Raw genomic sequence first — 16412 nt, 5'->3', positions numbered from 1 at the left:
AAGGTAGTTGGAGCCTGTCGGGGCGGTAATCCTCGAACCCGGTGGTGGACACCCCAGGTGAGAGATGCCGTCAAGCTGAAGAAGGAGTCCTACTGGATATGGTTGGCCTGTAGGACACCAGAGGCAGCTGGCAGGTATCGACAGGCCAAGCGATCTGCGGCTTCAGTCGTTGCCAAGGCAAAAACCCGGGTGTGGGAAGAGTTCGGTGAGGCCTTGGAAAGTGACTTTAAGTCGGCTCCAAAAAGATTCTGGCAAACCGTCAGGCGACTCAGAAGGGGAAAGCAGTGTGCCACTAGCACTGTATATAGTGGAGATGGTGTGCTGCTGACTTCGACTGAAGACGTCATTGGGCGGTGGAAGGAATACTTTGAGGACCTTCTCAATCCCACCAACACATTCTCCAGTGAGGAGGCAGAGTCTGGGGACACGGGAATAGGCTTGTCCATTACTGAGGCCGAAGTCGCTAAGGTAGTTAAAAAGCTCCTTGGCGGCAGGGCTGCAGGGGTGGATGAGATCCGTCCCGAGTTCCTCAAGGCTCTGGATGTTGTGGGGCTGTCTTGGCTGACACGCCTTTTCAACATTGCGTGGACATCGGGGGTGGTGCCACTTGATTGGCAGACTGGGGTGGTGGTGCCTCTTTTTAAAAAGGGGGACCGGAGGGTGTGTTCCAACTACAGGGGAATCACTCTCCTCAGCCTCCCTGGTAAGGTCTATGCAAGGGTACTGGAGAAGAGAGTCCGGCTTATAGTCGAACCTCGGATTCAGGAGGAGCAGTGCGGGTTCCGCCCTGGTCGTGGAACACTGGACCAACTCTTTACCCTCTCCAGGATTCTTGAGGGTTCATGGGAGTTTGCCCAACCAGTCCACATGTGCTTTGTGGATTTGGAGAAGGCATTCGACTGTGTTCCCCGGGGTATTCTGTGGGAGGTGCTTCGGGAGTACGGGGTACATGGCTCTTTGCTACGAGCCATTCAGGCCCTGTACAAACAAAGCAGGAGCTTGGTTCGCATGGCCGGCAGTAAGTCAGAACTTTTTCCCAGTGAGAGTTGGACTCCGTCAGGGCTGCACTTTGTCACCGATTCTATTCATAATTTTTATGGATAGAATTTCTAGGCGCAGTCAGGGGATGGAGGGTGTCCGGTTTGGTGACCTCAGGGTCACATCGCTGCTGTTTGCAGATGATGTGGTCCTATTGGGGACATCAGGCCGTGAACTTCAGCTTTCACTGGATCGGTTTGCAGCCGAGTGTGAAGCGGCCGGGATGAGGATCAGTACCTCCAAATCCGAGGCCATGGTTCTCACGCGGGAAAGGGTGGAGAGCCCTCTCTGGGTCGGGGATGAGCTCTTGCCTCAAGTGGAGGAGTTTAAGTATCTCGGGGTCTTGTTCACGAGTGATGGTACAAGGGAGCGGGAGATTGACAGGCGGATTGGTGCTGGGTCAGCAGTGATGCGGGCTCTTTACCGGTCTGTTGTGGTAAAGAAAGAGCTGAGCCATAAGGCAAGGCTCTCGATTTACTGGTCGATCTACGTTCCCACCCTCACCTATGGTCATGAGCTTTGGGTAATGACCGAAAGAACGAGATCGCGAATACAAGCGGCCGAAATGAGTTTCCTCCGCAGGGTGGCTGGACTCTCCCTTAGAGATAGGGTGAGAAGTTCGGTCATCCGGGAGGGACTCGGAGTAGAGCCGCTGCTTCTTCACGTCGAGAGGAGCCAGTGGAGGTGGTTCGGGCATCTTGTTAGGATGCCTCCTGGACGCCTCCCTTGGGAGGTGTCACAGGCAAGTCCACCGGGGAGGAGACCCCGGGGAAGACCCAGGCCACCTGGCGTGACTATATCACCCAGCTGGCCTGGGAGCGCCTCGGAATCCCTCCCAGGGAGCTAGTGGAAGTGGCTGGGGAAAGGGAGGTCTGGGCTTCATTGCTCAGGATGCTGCCCCCGCGACCCGAACCCCGGAGAAGCGGAAGATGATGGATGGATGGATGGATGGATGGATGGAGTTGGAGGAAGTTGCGGGAACAGGGTGTTGCGAAGTGACAGAAACCAAGACGCAAGCGGATGAGAGGTTTAATAGTCAACCTAGCAGCCATGGCAAAAAAGGGGCAAAACACAAAGGAGTAATCAAATTTCAGGCCAAATGTCTTATCACAAATCAAAAAGGTCATAAACATGGTCAAACATAATAACAGGGAGAAACCACTCAGTAGACTCCGGAGAAACAATACCTCGCACTGACTGTTTGTAAAGCCAAGGCTTTTGTACTCTGTGCTATAATGAGAGTCTGGGGACTGTGAGCGCTGATAGTAGCGCGAGCTTGAGTCCAGAGTCACAGGATCTCCCAGCGCATTCTGGGGGAGTCCAATCAATGAGGCCAAAGTGTGACACAGGGTCATCTGGGATTCTCTGCTCTCCCAACTCCTACAGTGACAGCCAGCTGGACTAATCAAAGTATTTTTGTGCTTTGCAGTAAATAGTAATGTATTTGCAAACTATTGATTATGTAGTGCTGTAATTAGTGCTACAATACCATATTTACTCAGAAATGCAGAATTCGGTGCAGAACCTGTGACTTATTACTTCAATAATAAAATTATGCTCACTTGTTAATGGGTTGAAAGAACACTAAATATCTCGACTTAAGTAAAAGTGGTGCAGTGATAATGCACTTGAGTACAAGTGTCACAAGCAACACTGTTATGTAACACTGAGATTGGAATGCATCATCTGCCCCATCAGCCACAACTGTTGTGCATACTAGCACACTTTATATAACATAATGTATGCAACTTGGAAATGTACTGTATCGATAATAAGTGGGTATTAATATGGTAATATTATGGTAAGTTGTACATATAAAAAAAACTACATGCTAATTTTTACATTTTTATGAAGTAATAAATCAGGAATTGTAATGATTATGTGGGTAATAAAATATAAAAATAATATCAAAAACATTAACATTTTGTAACGGGGAGCAAGGAGGCAGACGCATATGCGGAGATAAGTGACATTTATTATGGGCAAATCCAGTGTCACAGACAAGATGGTCCAGGGTCATAGAGCCAACACGGATTGATCGAGGGGCAGACATGACAGACAAACCAGATGACATACAAACAGTGCAACCAGAACAGTACAAACACCACAGCAGATAACAAAGACCAGCAAACACAAGGGGCAAACACAGGGCTTAAACACACAAGGGTAACGAGGGATAGGTGCAAACACAGGTGGAGACAATCAGGGGCGGAGTCACAAAACAGGACTACAGATACCAAAACAAAGAAGCATGTGGACTATACCAAAACATAAACACATACACAACTGGGAGGGGCCAATCGTGATACATATTAAAAATGTTCTACAAAAATAAGTTCTTAAATAGTAAACAAGTTATGATAAATGTGGTGTGCCATGAGTGAAAGGTTATTTTTATTATTATTATTGTTGTTGTTGTTATTATTCCTGTCTGGACTTAAAATGTACTTTTTAAAAACTTGAACCGTCAAAATGATCTAAATTATAAATACTCTGTTATTCACATACATTTACCTCAACCTTCAGATCCCTAGGGTAATTTGGGGTAATTGTTTTATATTTGGGTCAATTATAATTACAATTGCTATTATAAAGTAATTACATGAAAAAGTCACACATGCCATATGTTGTTATTTTTAGGAGACCCTGGGCTACTCAGGCATGCACATGTTTGACATATAAATGCTTACAGAATTTTGTTATCTTCATGATTTTGGCTATTTTTATAATCAAGAATTTACCCAGTCCCTGAAAAAAAATGTGTAATTTTTACTTGTAGAGATCTTTAAAACAGGTTTCATCTCAGATTCCTTTTCATAAATTGTTAGTCTTCAACGCTCATGTGGGCAATGACAGTGAGACCTGGAAGGGCGTGATTGGGAGGAACGGCCTGCCCGATCTGAACCCAAGTGTTGCTTTGTTATTGAAGTTCTGTGCTCGCCGCAGTCTGTCCATAACAAACACCATGTTCAAACACAAAGGTGTTCATAAGTGCACATGGCATCAGGACACCTTAGGCCGCAGTTCGTTGTTTGACTTTGTAGTTGTGTCATCGGATTTGCGACCATGTGTTTTTGACACCCAAGCGAAGAGAGGAGCGGAGCCTAGTGGTGGAGCGGAGCCTATTCACCTAGTGGTGAATTGGATCAGATGGCGGGTGAAAATACCGGACAGACCTGGCAGACCCAAACGAGTTGTGAGGGTTTGTTGGGAACGTCTGGCAGAGGAACCTACCAGAAAGATCTTCAACTCCCACTTCGACCACATACAGAGGGAGGCCGGTGACATTGAGTCCGAGTGGGCACTCTTCCGTGCCTCCATTGTTGATGCAGTGGATCGGAGCTGTGGCCTCAAGGTTGTAGGTGCCTGTCGTTGCAGCAATCCCCAAACCCGCTGGTGGACACCTTGGGTAAAAGAAGCCGTCAAGCTGAAGAAGGAGTCCTATCGGGCCTGGTTGGCTTGTGGGACTCTGGAGGCAAAAGATGGGTACCGAAGGGCCAAGCGGGCCTTTGAGATCATTGGATGGTGGAAGAAATACTTCAAGGATCTTATCAATCCCACCAACGATCCTTCCCCAGAGGAGACAGAGCTTGCAGATCTGAGCAAGGGTCCAGCCATCACTCGTGCTGAGGTAGCCAAGGTGGTTGGAAAACTCCTTGGTGGCAGAGCACCGGGGGTGGATGAGATCCGCCCGGATCCAGGACTCTGGATGTTGTAGGGCTGTCTTGGCTGACACGCCTCTGCAACATTGCATGGACATCTGGGGCAGTCCCCCTGGAATGGCAGACTGGGGTGGTGGTCCTGCTTTTTAAGAAAGGGGACCGGAGGGTATGTTCCAACTATCGGGGGATCACACTTCTCAGACTACCTGGTAAGGTCTATGCAGGGGTACTGGAGAAGAGAGTCCGACCGATAGTTGAATCTCAGCTACAGGAACAATGCGGGTTTCGCCCAGGTCGTGGAACACTGGACCAGCTTTTTTTTCCTCACCAGGGTCCTGGAGGTTGCGTGGGAGTTCGCCCAACCAGTCCACATGTGTTTTGTGGATTTGGAGAAGGCTTTCGACCGTGTCCCTCGGGGGATCCTGTGGGGAGTACTCCGGAGTACGGGGTGAGGGGCTTGTTGTTAGGGGCCATTCAGTCCCTGTACAAATGGAGCAGAAGCTTTGTTCGTATAGCCAGCAGTAAGTCGGGTTGGTTTCCAGTCAGGGTTGGACTCCACCAGGGCTGCTCATAACTTTTATGGACAGAATTTCTGTAGCCAAGCGGTGGAGGGTGTCCAGTAGGGTGGCCTCAGGATTTCACATCTGCTTTTTGTGGATGATGTGGTCCTGTTAGCGTCACCATTCACTGTGGTATCTGGCACAAAGACATTAGTAGCAGGTCTTGTTCTAGCACATCCTACAGATGCTCGATCAGATTGAGGTCTGGGACATTTGGAATCCAGGGTGACACCTTGAACTCTTTATTATGTTCCTCAAACCATTCCTGAACAATGTGTGCAATGTGTCCTAAGTTCTACTTAATGTAGACATATTATATAAAACTGAAGTTTCAACACAGTTAACACAATTCAGGATTGCTTCTAATTGTTACACTTTATATTCCCGTATTTGTGTTGTGGACACACCAGAGAACTATGATTGTGTTGTTACTACTGGGTCAAACATTATGACAAGTTTTTTTTTTCTTCTTAACGTAGCAAATACTATTGAACCAAAGTGTTTTACTAAACACAGTAAAATGTCTTATCTCCTATTGTTATAATTTATTCCCTCACTTAGATTAGTGAACATATCAAAGAACTACGACGTCATCACTGCTCGACAAGATGAGGAGGGGGTGAGTGACTAATCTTTAAATACTGCAAACCTCAGCACTCTGCCTCATTAAACACACCTGATTCAGCTTATCAGCTAAGGCATTCATGAACTGAATGTTAGATGAGTAAACTTTCACCATTTTATAAAGGCAGTTAGTTAGATAAACACACTCCCTGATAAAATTCATGTAGCCCTCTGTTACCACAGTGGGAGTAGAAGAACATTTAAGCTGAGCTTGTGGGTATGGTTCTCACAAGTTAATTGTACTGTATTACCAACCACCCATATCTAACTTGGTGCTAAAAGTAACAACAGTATACCCAGTGAGTAGAGTCAGTCACAGTAAAAGTAATGGAAATGTTTTGAGATGGTACAACGGCTTATAAATAAAAAAACAAAGTTCAGATAAAATATGAAATTAAACCTTCAGTTCCAAATAGACTAGAAATAAACAGCTCAGCTGAAAACTAAGGACTTGGTCAAAAGAATAAAGCCTTTTTAAAACACTGCTCCAAATTACTTTTTAACTCTCAATTACATGAAATGCAAAGAAATTAAATTTTTTACTTAATAAGTCTTTATTAATTTAGTAAACAAGTTACTTAAGGGATGACAGTGAAAATCCTTTCTTAAACTATATGACACGGGGACTAACTCACAACATCTTACATATTTCCTACGGAACTTAACTGTACAGTATTACTGAGATGACCAGTCACTCACTACAGTAATATTTTTACACTGATTAAAGCTGGCAAATCAAAACGATATAATAACAAATGTTGCAGGCCTGTTAAACCATGTTGCAGCATGAAGGGCATCCGTGTGTATTGGGCAAGGTGTCTGTGTTTCTGCTGTGTGTCTGGCTCATACTGAATGTCTATACGTCTGGATACTGGCAGAAGAGCTAAGTATTGGCTAACCCGAGGAACCATCAAGCATTTCCCTGTACCTCAAGGCACTATCGGGCAGCACGAATGTCCCTCGGAGACTGCGCTGAGGTGCCCCGAACGTACCGGTAGCTGGGGACGCTATCAGCTAGCTCCAGGTCCATGGAGGTGGATTAAAACTGCAAACTCACAATCTACAGTCCATAAAATCCCATACAAAACTGGCAAAAGAAGGGTTAAAACTGAAGCTAATGGCTCAGCTATGGATAGAGGCAGCTACAGCCTTCGTTAGCGGCTAAGGTTAATGCTGCTACACAGGGAAAACTCGCAGGGAATTCATCCTAACAGTTCTGTACAGTAACCGGGCAGATTTACTACTAATGCACACTTATCCAGTTGTAGTACAAGTTCTTTAAACGATAAACAAACAGAAAAAAACTAAGTGTGGAGAAGTACAGAGCAGTGTGAGCAGCATGGGCTTTCTCCATCTCTCTTCTGACGCCCCTGCCACACCTGATCCCGCCTCTGGATCACTCTGATAGGAGCAAAAGAAAGATAGCCAGTCTCTCTAACCTATAGCACTTCAGAACACTGGATAGATGCAGTAAAACTAGTTAGGTGTCATGACCACGTTGAGCTTCAGTATGCTCCACACAAACTCGGCGCACTAAATGAGACAGCTGCTCATCTACGTATGTGTGAAAATGCATTTCTCTCACAAACTATATGTGATACATGTGAACTATATGCTTTAACCCTGGGCTACATTCAGTTTTTTCATTTTTTTGTTTTTCATTAAAAGAGAATTTTTTTTAAAGCACCAGGAAACAAGAATGTGTGTTTCTCTCTAAGAAGTTTAATTTTGCTCTTGAGGAAACATAACATACACATACAAAATACACCCACTGAATAACTTTCCAGTGTTGGCATGAATTTGTTGGTCCTAATCTCGAAGGACCAATCAGAATAGAGTCTAGCAAACATAACCAAACCAGCAAGGTAGCTCATCTGTATAGCTGTCTGTATGAAACACTAACATTCCATTTTTAATATTTTACACTATATTTCACACTACTAAGACTTTAGAGTCAACATTAATCAGAAATCATAAAAGATGACCTTAATATGACCAGGCACATGAGCTAAGGACCATTTTGATTTCAGGTTGACTTTGATGAACAACTTGAGCTGAGCTGCAGCCTGCAGTACTAAACAGAACCTACATACCACCTATTCTCATTTTTACATTGTTGCAATAAAGTGTACTATAAAAAAAGATGTTTTTTTTATATAAATGTACTTATTTTCCATATTATGATGACATGGAGGAGGAGCCTCAGACAGAGATGAATCATGTGGCTGAGAGACCACAGCCAGTGTTTTTCCTCAGGAAATTACAAGATTATTAGCAAAAGAAATTGCATTATTTTAGATCACAGTTCAGATTTTTTTATGGAGCATAAATGAGTTTCAGTGATGTTAAGCATCGCCCATGTGTATGAAAATAAATTCTAATTATGAAAGACAATTTTTAACACTTTCCAACGTTGGTCACCTAGAAGCATCAGACTGATTATGATCTCACTTCAGCAGTTCACAGTCTTTTATTCAGTAAATCTAATTTAATATATATAAATGATGTTGTGTGTCAAAGGAATTTGACACACAACATTGTTGATTTATTGACTTGGTAAGTAACAGATTTTTAACGTATATAGAAAATCAAAAGACAGCATTCTAATTTTGAACTATATTGCATATGTATGTTAAAATAAATGAACCAAATCATCCTTCAGTGATTACTTGTTTCCTTTTGTTTTAATATCAGAACTTTTATTCTCGGTGTACTAAAATATTTCATTTTCCTAGTAAGTCTTCTACAATCTTCATTCTAATTTCTAAATCAGTGTAGTTTCTGTGTTTACCTTGTGTTCAAGTTCAATTCCTGTCAAAAAGGATTTTTTTCAATGAGAAAAGTTAATAAATTTTGCAGCTTGACAAAGACAAGTGATCCGAAGTAACAGAAAGTAATTAGATTACATTGCTGTAACATATTAGTCCTTTGGATTAGATTAAATTGACTGTATCTTTTAGCCAGTAATCAGTAATCTGTAACTGACTACATTTATAAAATAACCCTACAAACCTAATAAAGATGCACAGAGTATAAAAATGAGCTTTTCCGAGGTTTTAGAATGTTATTTATGCATGTTGACTTATTTTTTCCATTTGTCATTTTCCTTTTCCTTTAGTTTTGTTTTAATCATAAAACAATTCCTTGAATAAATCAGACAAAGACTGTTTGGTATATTGGATTTTTATTACAAAAGAAATCTTACGTGAAGTTTTAAAGTAGAAATAAGCAACATTAATAACCACAAAACGACACACTATGTAAAAAGATGATTTGTCATTACTTTAAGTTTCATAATGTAGTTTCATCTTAACTTTCATCTTATTTTTTATTATAAGATCCCATGAGTCCACACACTGATAATGGCACATTTTATTCATGTGTCAACAGGGGCACAAATTTGCAATAAAAGAAAAAGATTTGCATGCTCGTTGGTTAAAGCTGTTCAGGCTATGCCTGTCACTTTCCTATAGGTTTTTCATGAGAGTCTGCAGCAAGAAACATTAGTTTCATGGTTATCATGATATCCATCAGCTTTATCAAACATTGTAATTTATGCCCATACTCTTTGAGTATAATTTATAATGACAGCACAAAATTATTTATATAGTAAAGTAATGTAGCTGGCATTGTATTTCATAATGTAATATTAAAAGTGCTGATTTGAATATTAACTGTGCTTCTACAGTGCATGTTTAAAATTTCATTTGTGCAGATTAATGCAATTTCATTTTTTCCCTAATATTTACCGTCTTTAAACTCTTGGTTTCTTTCTAGTATAGAAAAAGGCTTAGACAGAACTTGGAGAAGAAAGAAGACATGGGTTTTTGGGATGCTTGAAATAAGACCACAACTCAAGCACCCATACTCCACCTCATCAAAAAAAAAGGAACAAAGACACACTGATTCCAATCATCAAGAAGCATGTTAAGCCTGGGAGTCTTGTTGTCAGTGATGACTGGAGAGCATATTCAAATCTAAAAGAGTTTCTCCTTTATGAGTAAAATAAACAAAATTACTATGTTATCTGACTAATGTAAACACTAAAGAAAACACGTTGAATGATTTAAGAGACTATTAAGGTTTAGCTAAGATACTCAAATTTTAAATTATTACACATTGCCTGGTGACGTAATTAAATGTTTTTTTTAATTAATTAAATTAAATGTTGAGGTCCAAGTCAAAACAGATTGAACCAGTTTTGTGTCAAAAGAAATGTTAGTGTAGAAAATTTGTTTTAAACTGAACATGATGATGAAGAACAAGGAAGTGAAGTTAAGACAAACCCAAGAGTTCTTTATTTATAAAAAGATACCTTGGTGCACAGGTTGGGAAAGGCTACTCAAAGTTATGTGGCTTGAAACAGCAGGACAACTCATCAACTAGTCTCTCTGCAGAGGGGTGGTGTTTCAGCACTATGAATAACACAGACCACTTCGTGTGGAAGTTCATGGCCACAATTACATAACACTGAATAACCCAGTACATTAACCCCACACCAACAATCAGGGCACTGAACTGTAGGAGCTCAGTGCGGCTGCTGTAACTCATGTCTTTGCTGCTACTGGAGAAGCTGGATCTGCTGCTGTCATCACTGCTACACTCCAGTTGCTCTAATTCAGCAGCACAGAGTTCAAGCTCCTGCAGGACCCTGGACAGCGCCCACAGAGCTTGTGTGGAGTGGGAGAAGCTGGTCACACACTCACCCTCACACACACCTAACCAGCTCTACCACACACCCTGCACACTTATGTCCTCTGCCAGATCTTCCTAACATGAACACATCAGGTCTACACTTGGCTGGCTGGAGGATAAGCCATTTCAGCAAGTGCTTGGATTTCATTCTTGGCTGATATGTATGGATGCTACTCACAATGACCCATCAAGGTTCTCAGAGTATGAATACTGGTCTTGGATCAGTTCAGGCCTTTTACAAATCTATATAGATTGGTATTTTTATTTTGAGATGCTTGATAAATACAGGGCAATGTGAATTTGAATCTGTTTAGACTAAATAGGCTTCACCCCTAAGATTGTGAATGCATGCAGCTAATCATCTCTCACCCACTATTAGCTTTTCCCAGCAGCAGAGCTGGATGGGGCAGAAGCAGGAGACAGACAGATGCAGGAGACTGAATGACCAATTAGATAAGATGCAGAGACATGCCTCCTGCTGTCTGTTTAAAATGTAATAAGCCTAGAAATAAAGAAAATCTTAAAAACAGCATAAGTTTAAAGAGATAAAAATAGCATGGTCTTGTGTTATATATAGGTTTGTCAACTAATCCAGAGCTTTGCTAGTGAACAGAGAGACTAAAATCAAGCTAAACTAATGTTTTTTCTACTGTTTTTCCCTCAAAGCTAACATTGATTTTTTCAGTTCAGTTGACTGATGGGCTAGTAGCTTACTTTGCATTTCCTGGCATTCAGGCACATACGATCTGTCTTTTTAAAGATTGTTTGTTGGGATGGTGTGAATACACAGTTCGCAGGACTATTTAGTGAAGGTTTGCTTATACAGGACTATTTAGTGAAGGTTTGCTTATACAGGACTATTTAGTGAAGGTATGCTGTACAGTAATAGTCTGTATAAATTCAGCACCTGACCAACCCTAATTAAATAATGCACCAAGAGAAGAAGAGGCAGCTTTGAAAAAATCAATATGAGCTCAAATCAGTTAATGATAAATCACCAAATCAAATAAAACAGACCAGAAAACCAGGGTCAACTTCACAGAGCAAACACACAACAAAATAGCAATCAAAATAGCAACCAACTCCTAAAAACACAATCAAAAGAGAATAAATTAAAAAGGTCCAGAGTTCACTTAAACAGGAGAAACAACAGAAGAACAAACAGTTCAGAGCTGTAACTGCACACAGTTTTCAAAACCTCATAAATAGTGAGACACAGTGTTCTTATACAGTACAGACTGAATCGACAAACCAGCTGCAGGTGTGCGTGAGAGCAGATCAAGAACACGTGTTTCAAGATAAATATATGATGTGTGATTCTCTCTCTCTCTCTCTCTCTCTCTCTCTCTCTCTCTCTCTCTCTCTCTCTCTCTGTCTTGCTCACTCTCACCTTTCAGTCTTCTCTTTATACTGTTGAGTTGAACAGACTGTCTGAGGTCAGAGAGAGATGGACAACTGTGTGACTCTCATTCTTCTGTCCTCCACAATCACACTCACCACAGCTGGTAAGTACACTGTCCACTTTTAGCAGTAACCTATCTATATAATTTCAAACCTCTCTCTCTCTCTCTCTCTCTCTCTCTCTCTGTCTCTCACTCTCTCCTTCTGTTGTACAGTCAGTGTGAGGTTGGTGGATGGCGGCAGTCGCTGTGCTGGGAGAGTGGAGGTTCTTCGTGATGGTCAGTGGGGAACAGTGTGTGATGATGACTGGGATATAAGAGATGCTGCAATGGTGTGTAGAGAGCTGGACTGTGGAGAGGCTGTAAATGTGCTGGATAAAGCTTACTTTGGACCAGGATCCGCTCTGGAAAGATGATGTGGGCTGTAGTGGATCAGAGTCTACACTGCAGCACTGCAGTCTTCAAGATTGGGCATATCTGACTGTTCTCATGGTGAAGATGCTGGAGTCATCTGCTCAGGTAAGCTGCTGTTCTTCACAAAAATGGAAACTGTAATGTCATTATATCAGGCTACAACCTATGACTGAGAGCAGTGCAGTGGTCATTTTACCTATTGCAGTGCTTCTGCCTTATAGTGATTAATAATAGCCAGATTATTCACGTCAACAAGAGTGCTTGATTTATAGAAACTCAAACAACACTTCCAAAGCTCTTCTGCCCAATGAAGACAACATAACTAAGTTCAAATCAGACAGCTGGGATGTTGAGGTAAAACAGCACAGCAAACTAAAAACCCAGCTGGGCGAGGCTCTGGGGCTAAAGCAGACATGAAAAAATATTTACAAACCATTTACATCTTGTATGTGGACGTAGACATTGGCATTTTAGTTTTACAGTAAAAGAGCATTATAAGTACCAAAGTTGAAGACAAAAAATACAGCAACTTTTTGAAGTCTTTACAATGAGTATAATTACATGTCGTACTCTGTCATGGTCTCACTTTTACAGGTCCTTCAGGCACATCTTTCGACCATAGCTGAAGCTGTAAATTATGATTAAAATGATTGGAAAAATAAGTCTGAGGCTATATTATATGTTCAGGAATGAGGTGGAGAATATAATGTTTATACATAGACAGCATTCACAGAAAGTAAATCAATTTCTTTGTCCTAAAACTGGAGCTTCTTAAATATTATTTCTCTATGTGATTGGGTAGACCTGTGATCAAACTCAGTAGACCCAGGCCTACCAATGGCTATGCCCACCTAATCCCAGCAAATGCTATGCCCCAGATATACCTGGATGAAAATGTCACTAAGCCTAAATGTAAAAAAAGGAGGAATACACAAAGGGCCACAGTATCTTCTCCCATTTTGAGGACATTTTGTGTCCTATCTCAAGTACATTTTTCTATGCACATGGCCCATGAACTCCATGTTTAACCCAGTTTCTGTATATAACACACACAAACACACACATTTTCTAAGCTGCTTCTTCCTCAGGGTTGCGGTGAGCTGCTGGAGCCTATCCCAGCGGTCATTGGGCAGAAGGCAGGATACACCCCAGACAGGTCGCCAGTCTATCGCCAGGCAGACAGACAGACATACACATTCACACACAAAATCTGCAATCTGGTTGAGTTGCTAGTTCAAATAAACATTAAACACATCTCTCATGCTTTGGATAATCATTTTCACACAAAGTTTGTGTGTGTGTGTGTGTGTGTGTGTTTGGGGGAGTCGGGGTATGGCAGTGAATGTGCTGTACTAAACAATCTTGCTATAATAAATCAACACGATCAAGATTAAACCGTTGAAATATCTATACATGTACTAGGTTTTTATGCTGCACCAAGTTCACAGACAGAGGTCAGACTTGCAGGTGGTCCTCATCTGTGCTCTGGGAGAGTGGAGGTGTTTCATGGAGAGACCTGGTCCACAGTGTGTGATGCTGACTTTGACCTGAAGGATGCAGAGGTTGTATGTTGAGATCTGGACTGTGGGCTTCCTGTGGAGGTGCTGGGATCAGCTGCTTTTGGCAGAGGGGAGGGTCAGGTGTGGTCAGAAAAGCTTCAGTGTAGAGGAAATTAATCTGGCATTACTCTCTGTCGAATATCATCATCATCATCTTCACTCCAACACAACTGCACCCATGACAGTGATGTGTGACTGGTGTGATCTGGTATCGTATGTTTTGTTTTTGCCTCAGACTGTTACATAACTTAAGCAAAGATTTGTTGTTATTCATCTTATTCCGGTAATATGACGTTTATTCAGGTCACACTCAGGCTCGGCTGGTAAACGGCTCTGACTCCTGTTCTGGTTGAGTGGAGGTCCAGTACCTCAGTGAGCGGGGCACAGTGTGTGATGTAAACTTGGATATGAGAGCTGCCAGTGTCCTCTGTGGTCAGCTGAAGTGTGGGAGTGCTGTGGCTGTGTTGGGGTCAGACTGGTTTGGGGAGGGGAGTGGCCAGATCTGGGCTGATGTGTTTGATTGTCAGGGGAACGAAACACACCTGTCAAAATGTCTCATTTCATCATGGAGTCGAACTACATGCTCTCATGAACAGGATGCTGGAGTCATCTGCAGTGGTGAGCAAATAAAAATTGTATTCTCCATTTTGGAGTACATAATATTATAAATTGCTAATTTAATTGTCACATCCAATAGAACCTGTTTTAGGTAAGTGATCTTTTTCTTCTTCAGGTTCCTCTATGGAGTTTCATGAGGGGCTAGTGCGGTTGTCTGGAGGGATGGAGTGTGAGGGGGAGGTGGAGGTTTACTTCAGGCAGGACTGGAGGAGAGTTCTGCTGGACTCATGGAGTGAGAGTGTGGCCTCTGTGGTCTGCAGACAGCTGGGCTGTGGCTCTGTGTTCAACTTCTCCAACTCCTCTTCATCCAGTCCTGAACACAGACACATGTGTGTGACGGGTTTCAATTGTTCTGGGAGTGAAGCTCATCTGCGGAACTGCAACAGCGCACAAGCAGTCAGCTGCAGCTCCAGAGAACAGCTGTCACCTATATGTCAGTATTACAGTTCTGAATGCTATATGTGGTCAACAAATAAATAGATATATTACATAGTGGAGCAAATCAAAATAATGAACTGACTGTAATGGTGTGTGTGTGTGTGTGTGTGTGTGTGTGTGTGTGTGTGTGTAGGTAAGTAAGTTTAATTCAGCTCACAGCTCCATCAGGCTGGTTGGTTCTGGGGGAGACTGTGCAGGAAGGGTAAAGGTTTTCCACAGTGGCTCATGGGGGACAGTGTGAGATGACTTGTGGGATATTAAGGATGCGCAGGTGGTATGCACGGTGACGCGGTTGGTAGCGCTGTCGGGATCAATAAAGTATCTATCTATCTATCTATCTATCTATCTATCTATCTATCTATCTATCTATCTATCTATCTATCTAGAGTGTGTGTAAATTTGTATACTAACAATAAATCACATGAGGAATAAAACTGATTTAAACATGTAAATAAAATATACATATAGAAATCTTAAACATATAATATAATTTTACATAATATGTTGTCATATACATGCAACGAACTTAATATTCCGTGCTTAATGAAGTGTCTTACTAATCTCACAGAAGGTGAAAATGAATGTGTATTACAAAGTCGTCTGAAATGCTCCTCAGCTCCCCATTACATACAGTGCTCAAGTAAGAACTCTCACAAACATCAATATTTCATTAACTGAAGTATTTTTCTAAACAGCTTATTCTGCCATTGACTCATTTGGTGTCTGGTGGACGAAGTTTGAAGAAATAATACATATGGGCAATTTAACAATTTATTCATTTAACAAACATGAGCCTCAGTAGTGTTTGGAAGAACCATACACAGCCACAACAGCCTGGCACCTCCTTCTCATGCTGATCACCACCCTGGTCACACACTGCTGTGGGATGGCTTCCCATTCTTCAACCAGCATTTGTCGCAAATTTTGGTCACTCTGGCACGAACAGAACCCAAGCTGATCCCACAAGTGTTCAATGGGGTTGAGGTCAGGACTGCTGGCAGGCCAGTCCATCCTCTCCACTACCAAATTCTAGAGGTAGTCTCTGATGAAGCCTGCTCTGTGGGGGCGAGCGTTGTCATTTTGCAGGATAGAGTTCAGGCCCAGACTGTGGAGATATGGGATTGCCACTGGTTGGAGAATTTCATCTCGATATCTCTCTGCATTGAGACTGGCAATGGCAGAGAAGATTTGACAAATTTTTCATGGGCACAACCCACATACTCAGCTCCACTGCTCATCCCACAAATGCATGTTCCTTACAAATGTGGCACCATTTAAAAGGGAAATTAACCGGCTTTCCAATGGTATAAGATGCCAACAAGCATTGCTACAACAAAGAAATAATCTACCAAACACAAATTTCCTTGCCTTTTGTGCTAAGTTTATATTTAAGGTGGTTAAAGA

The 16412-nt window shown here is 42.2% G+C and overlaps 1 protein-coding gene and 1 pseudogene across 1 annotated transcript in view; both read left to right on the top strand.

Moving 5' to 3' along the window:
* The window catches only part of LOC108412925 (deleted in malignant brain tumors 1 protein-like), a 267541-nt gene that overhangs the window by 121351 nt on the left and 129778 nt on the right, over positions 1-16412 (top strand). The window lies entirely within an intron of this gene.
* The window catches only part of LOC119263714, a 35380-nt pseudogene continuing 31347 nt past the window's right edge, over positions 12380-16412 (top strand).

Source organism: Pygocentrus nattereri, chromosome 1, assembly GCF_015220715.1.
Source record: "Pygocentrus nattereri isolate fPygNat1 chromosome 1, fPygNat1.pri, whole genome shotgun sequence".
Taxonomy (NCBI): domain Eukaryota; kingdom Metazoa; phylum Chordata; class Actinopteri; order Characiformes; family Serrasalmidae; genus Pygocentrus; species Pygocentrus nattereri.
The sequence above is the reverse complement of the archived record's forward strand: the minus strand, read 5'-3'. Positions and strand labels throughout refer to the sequence as shown.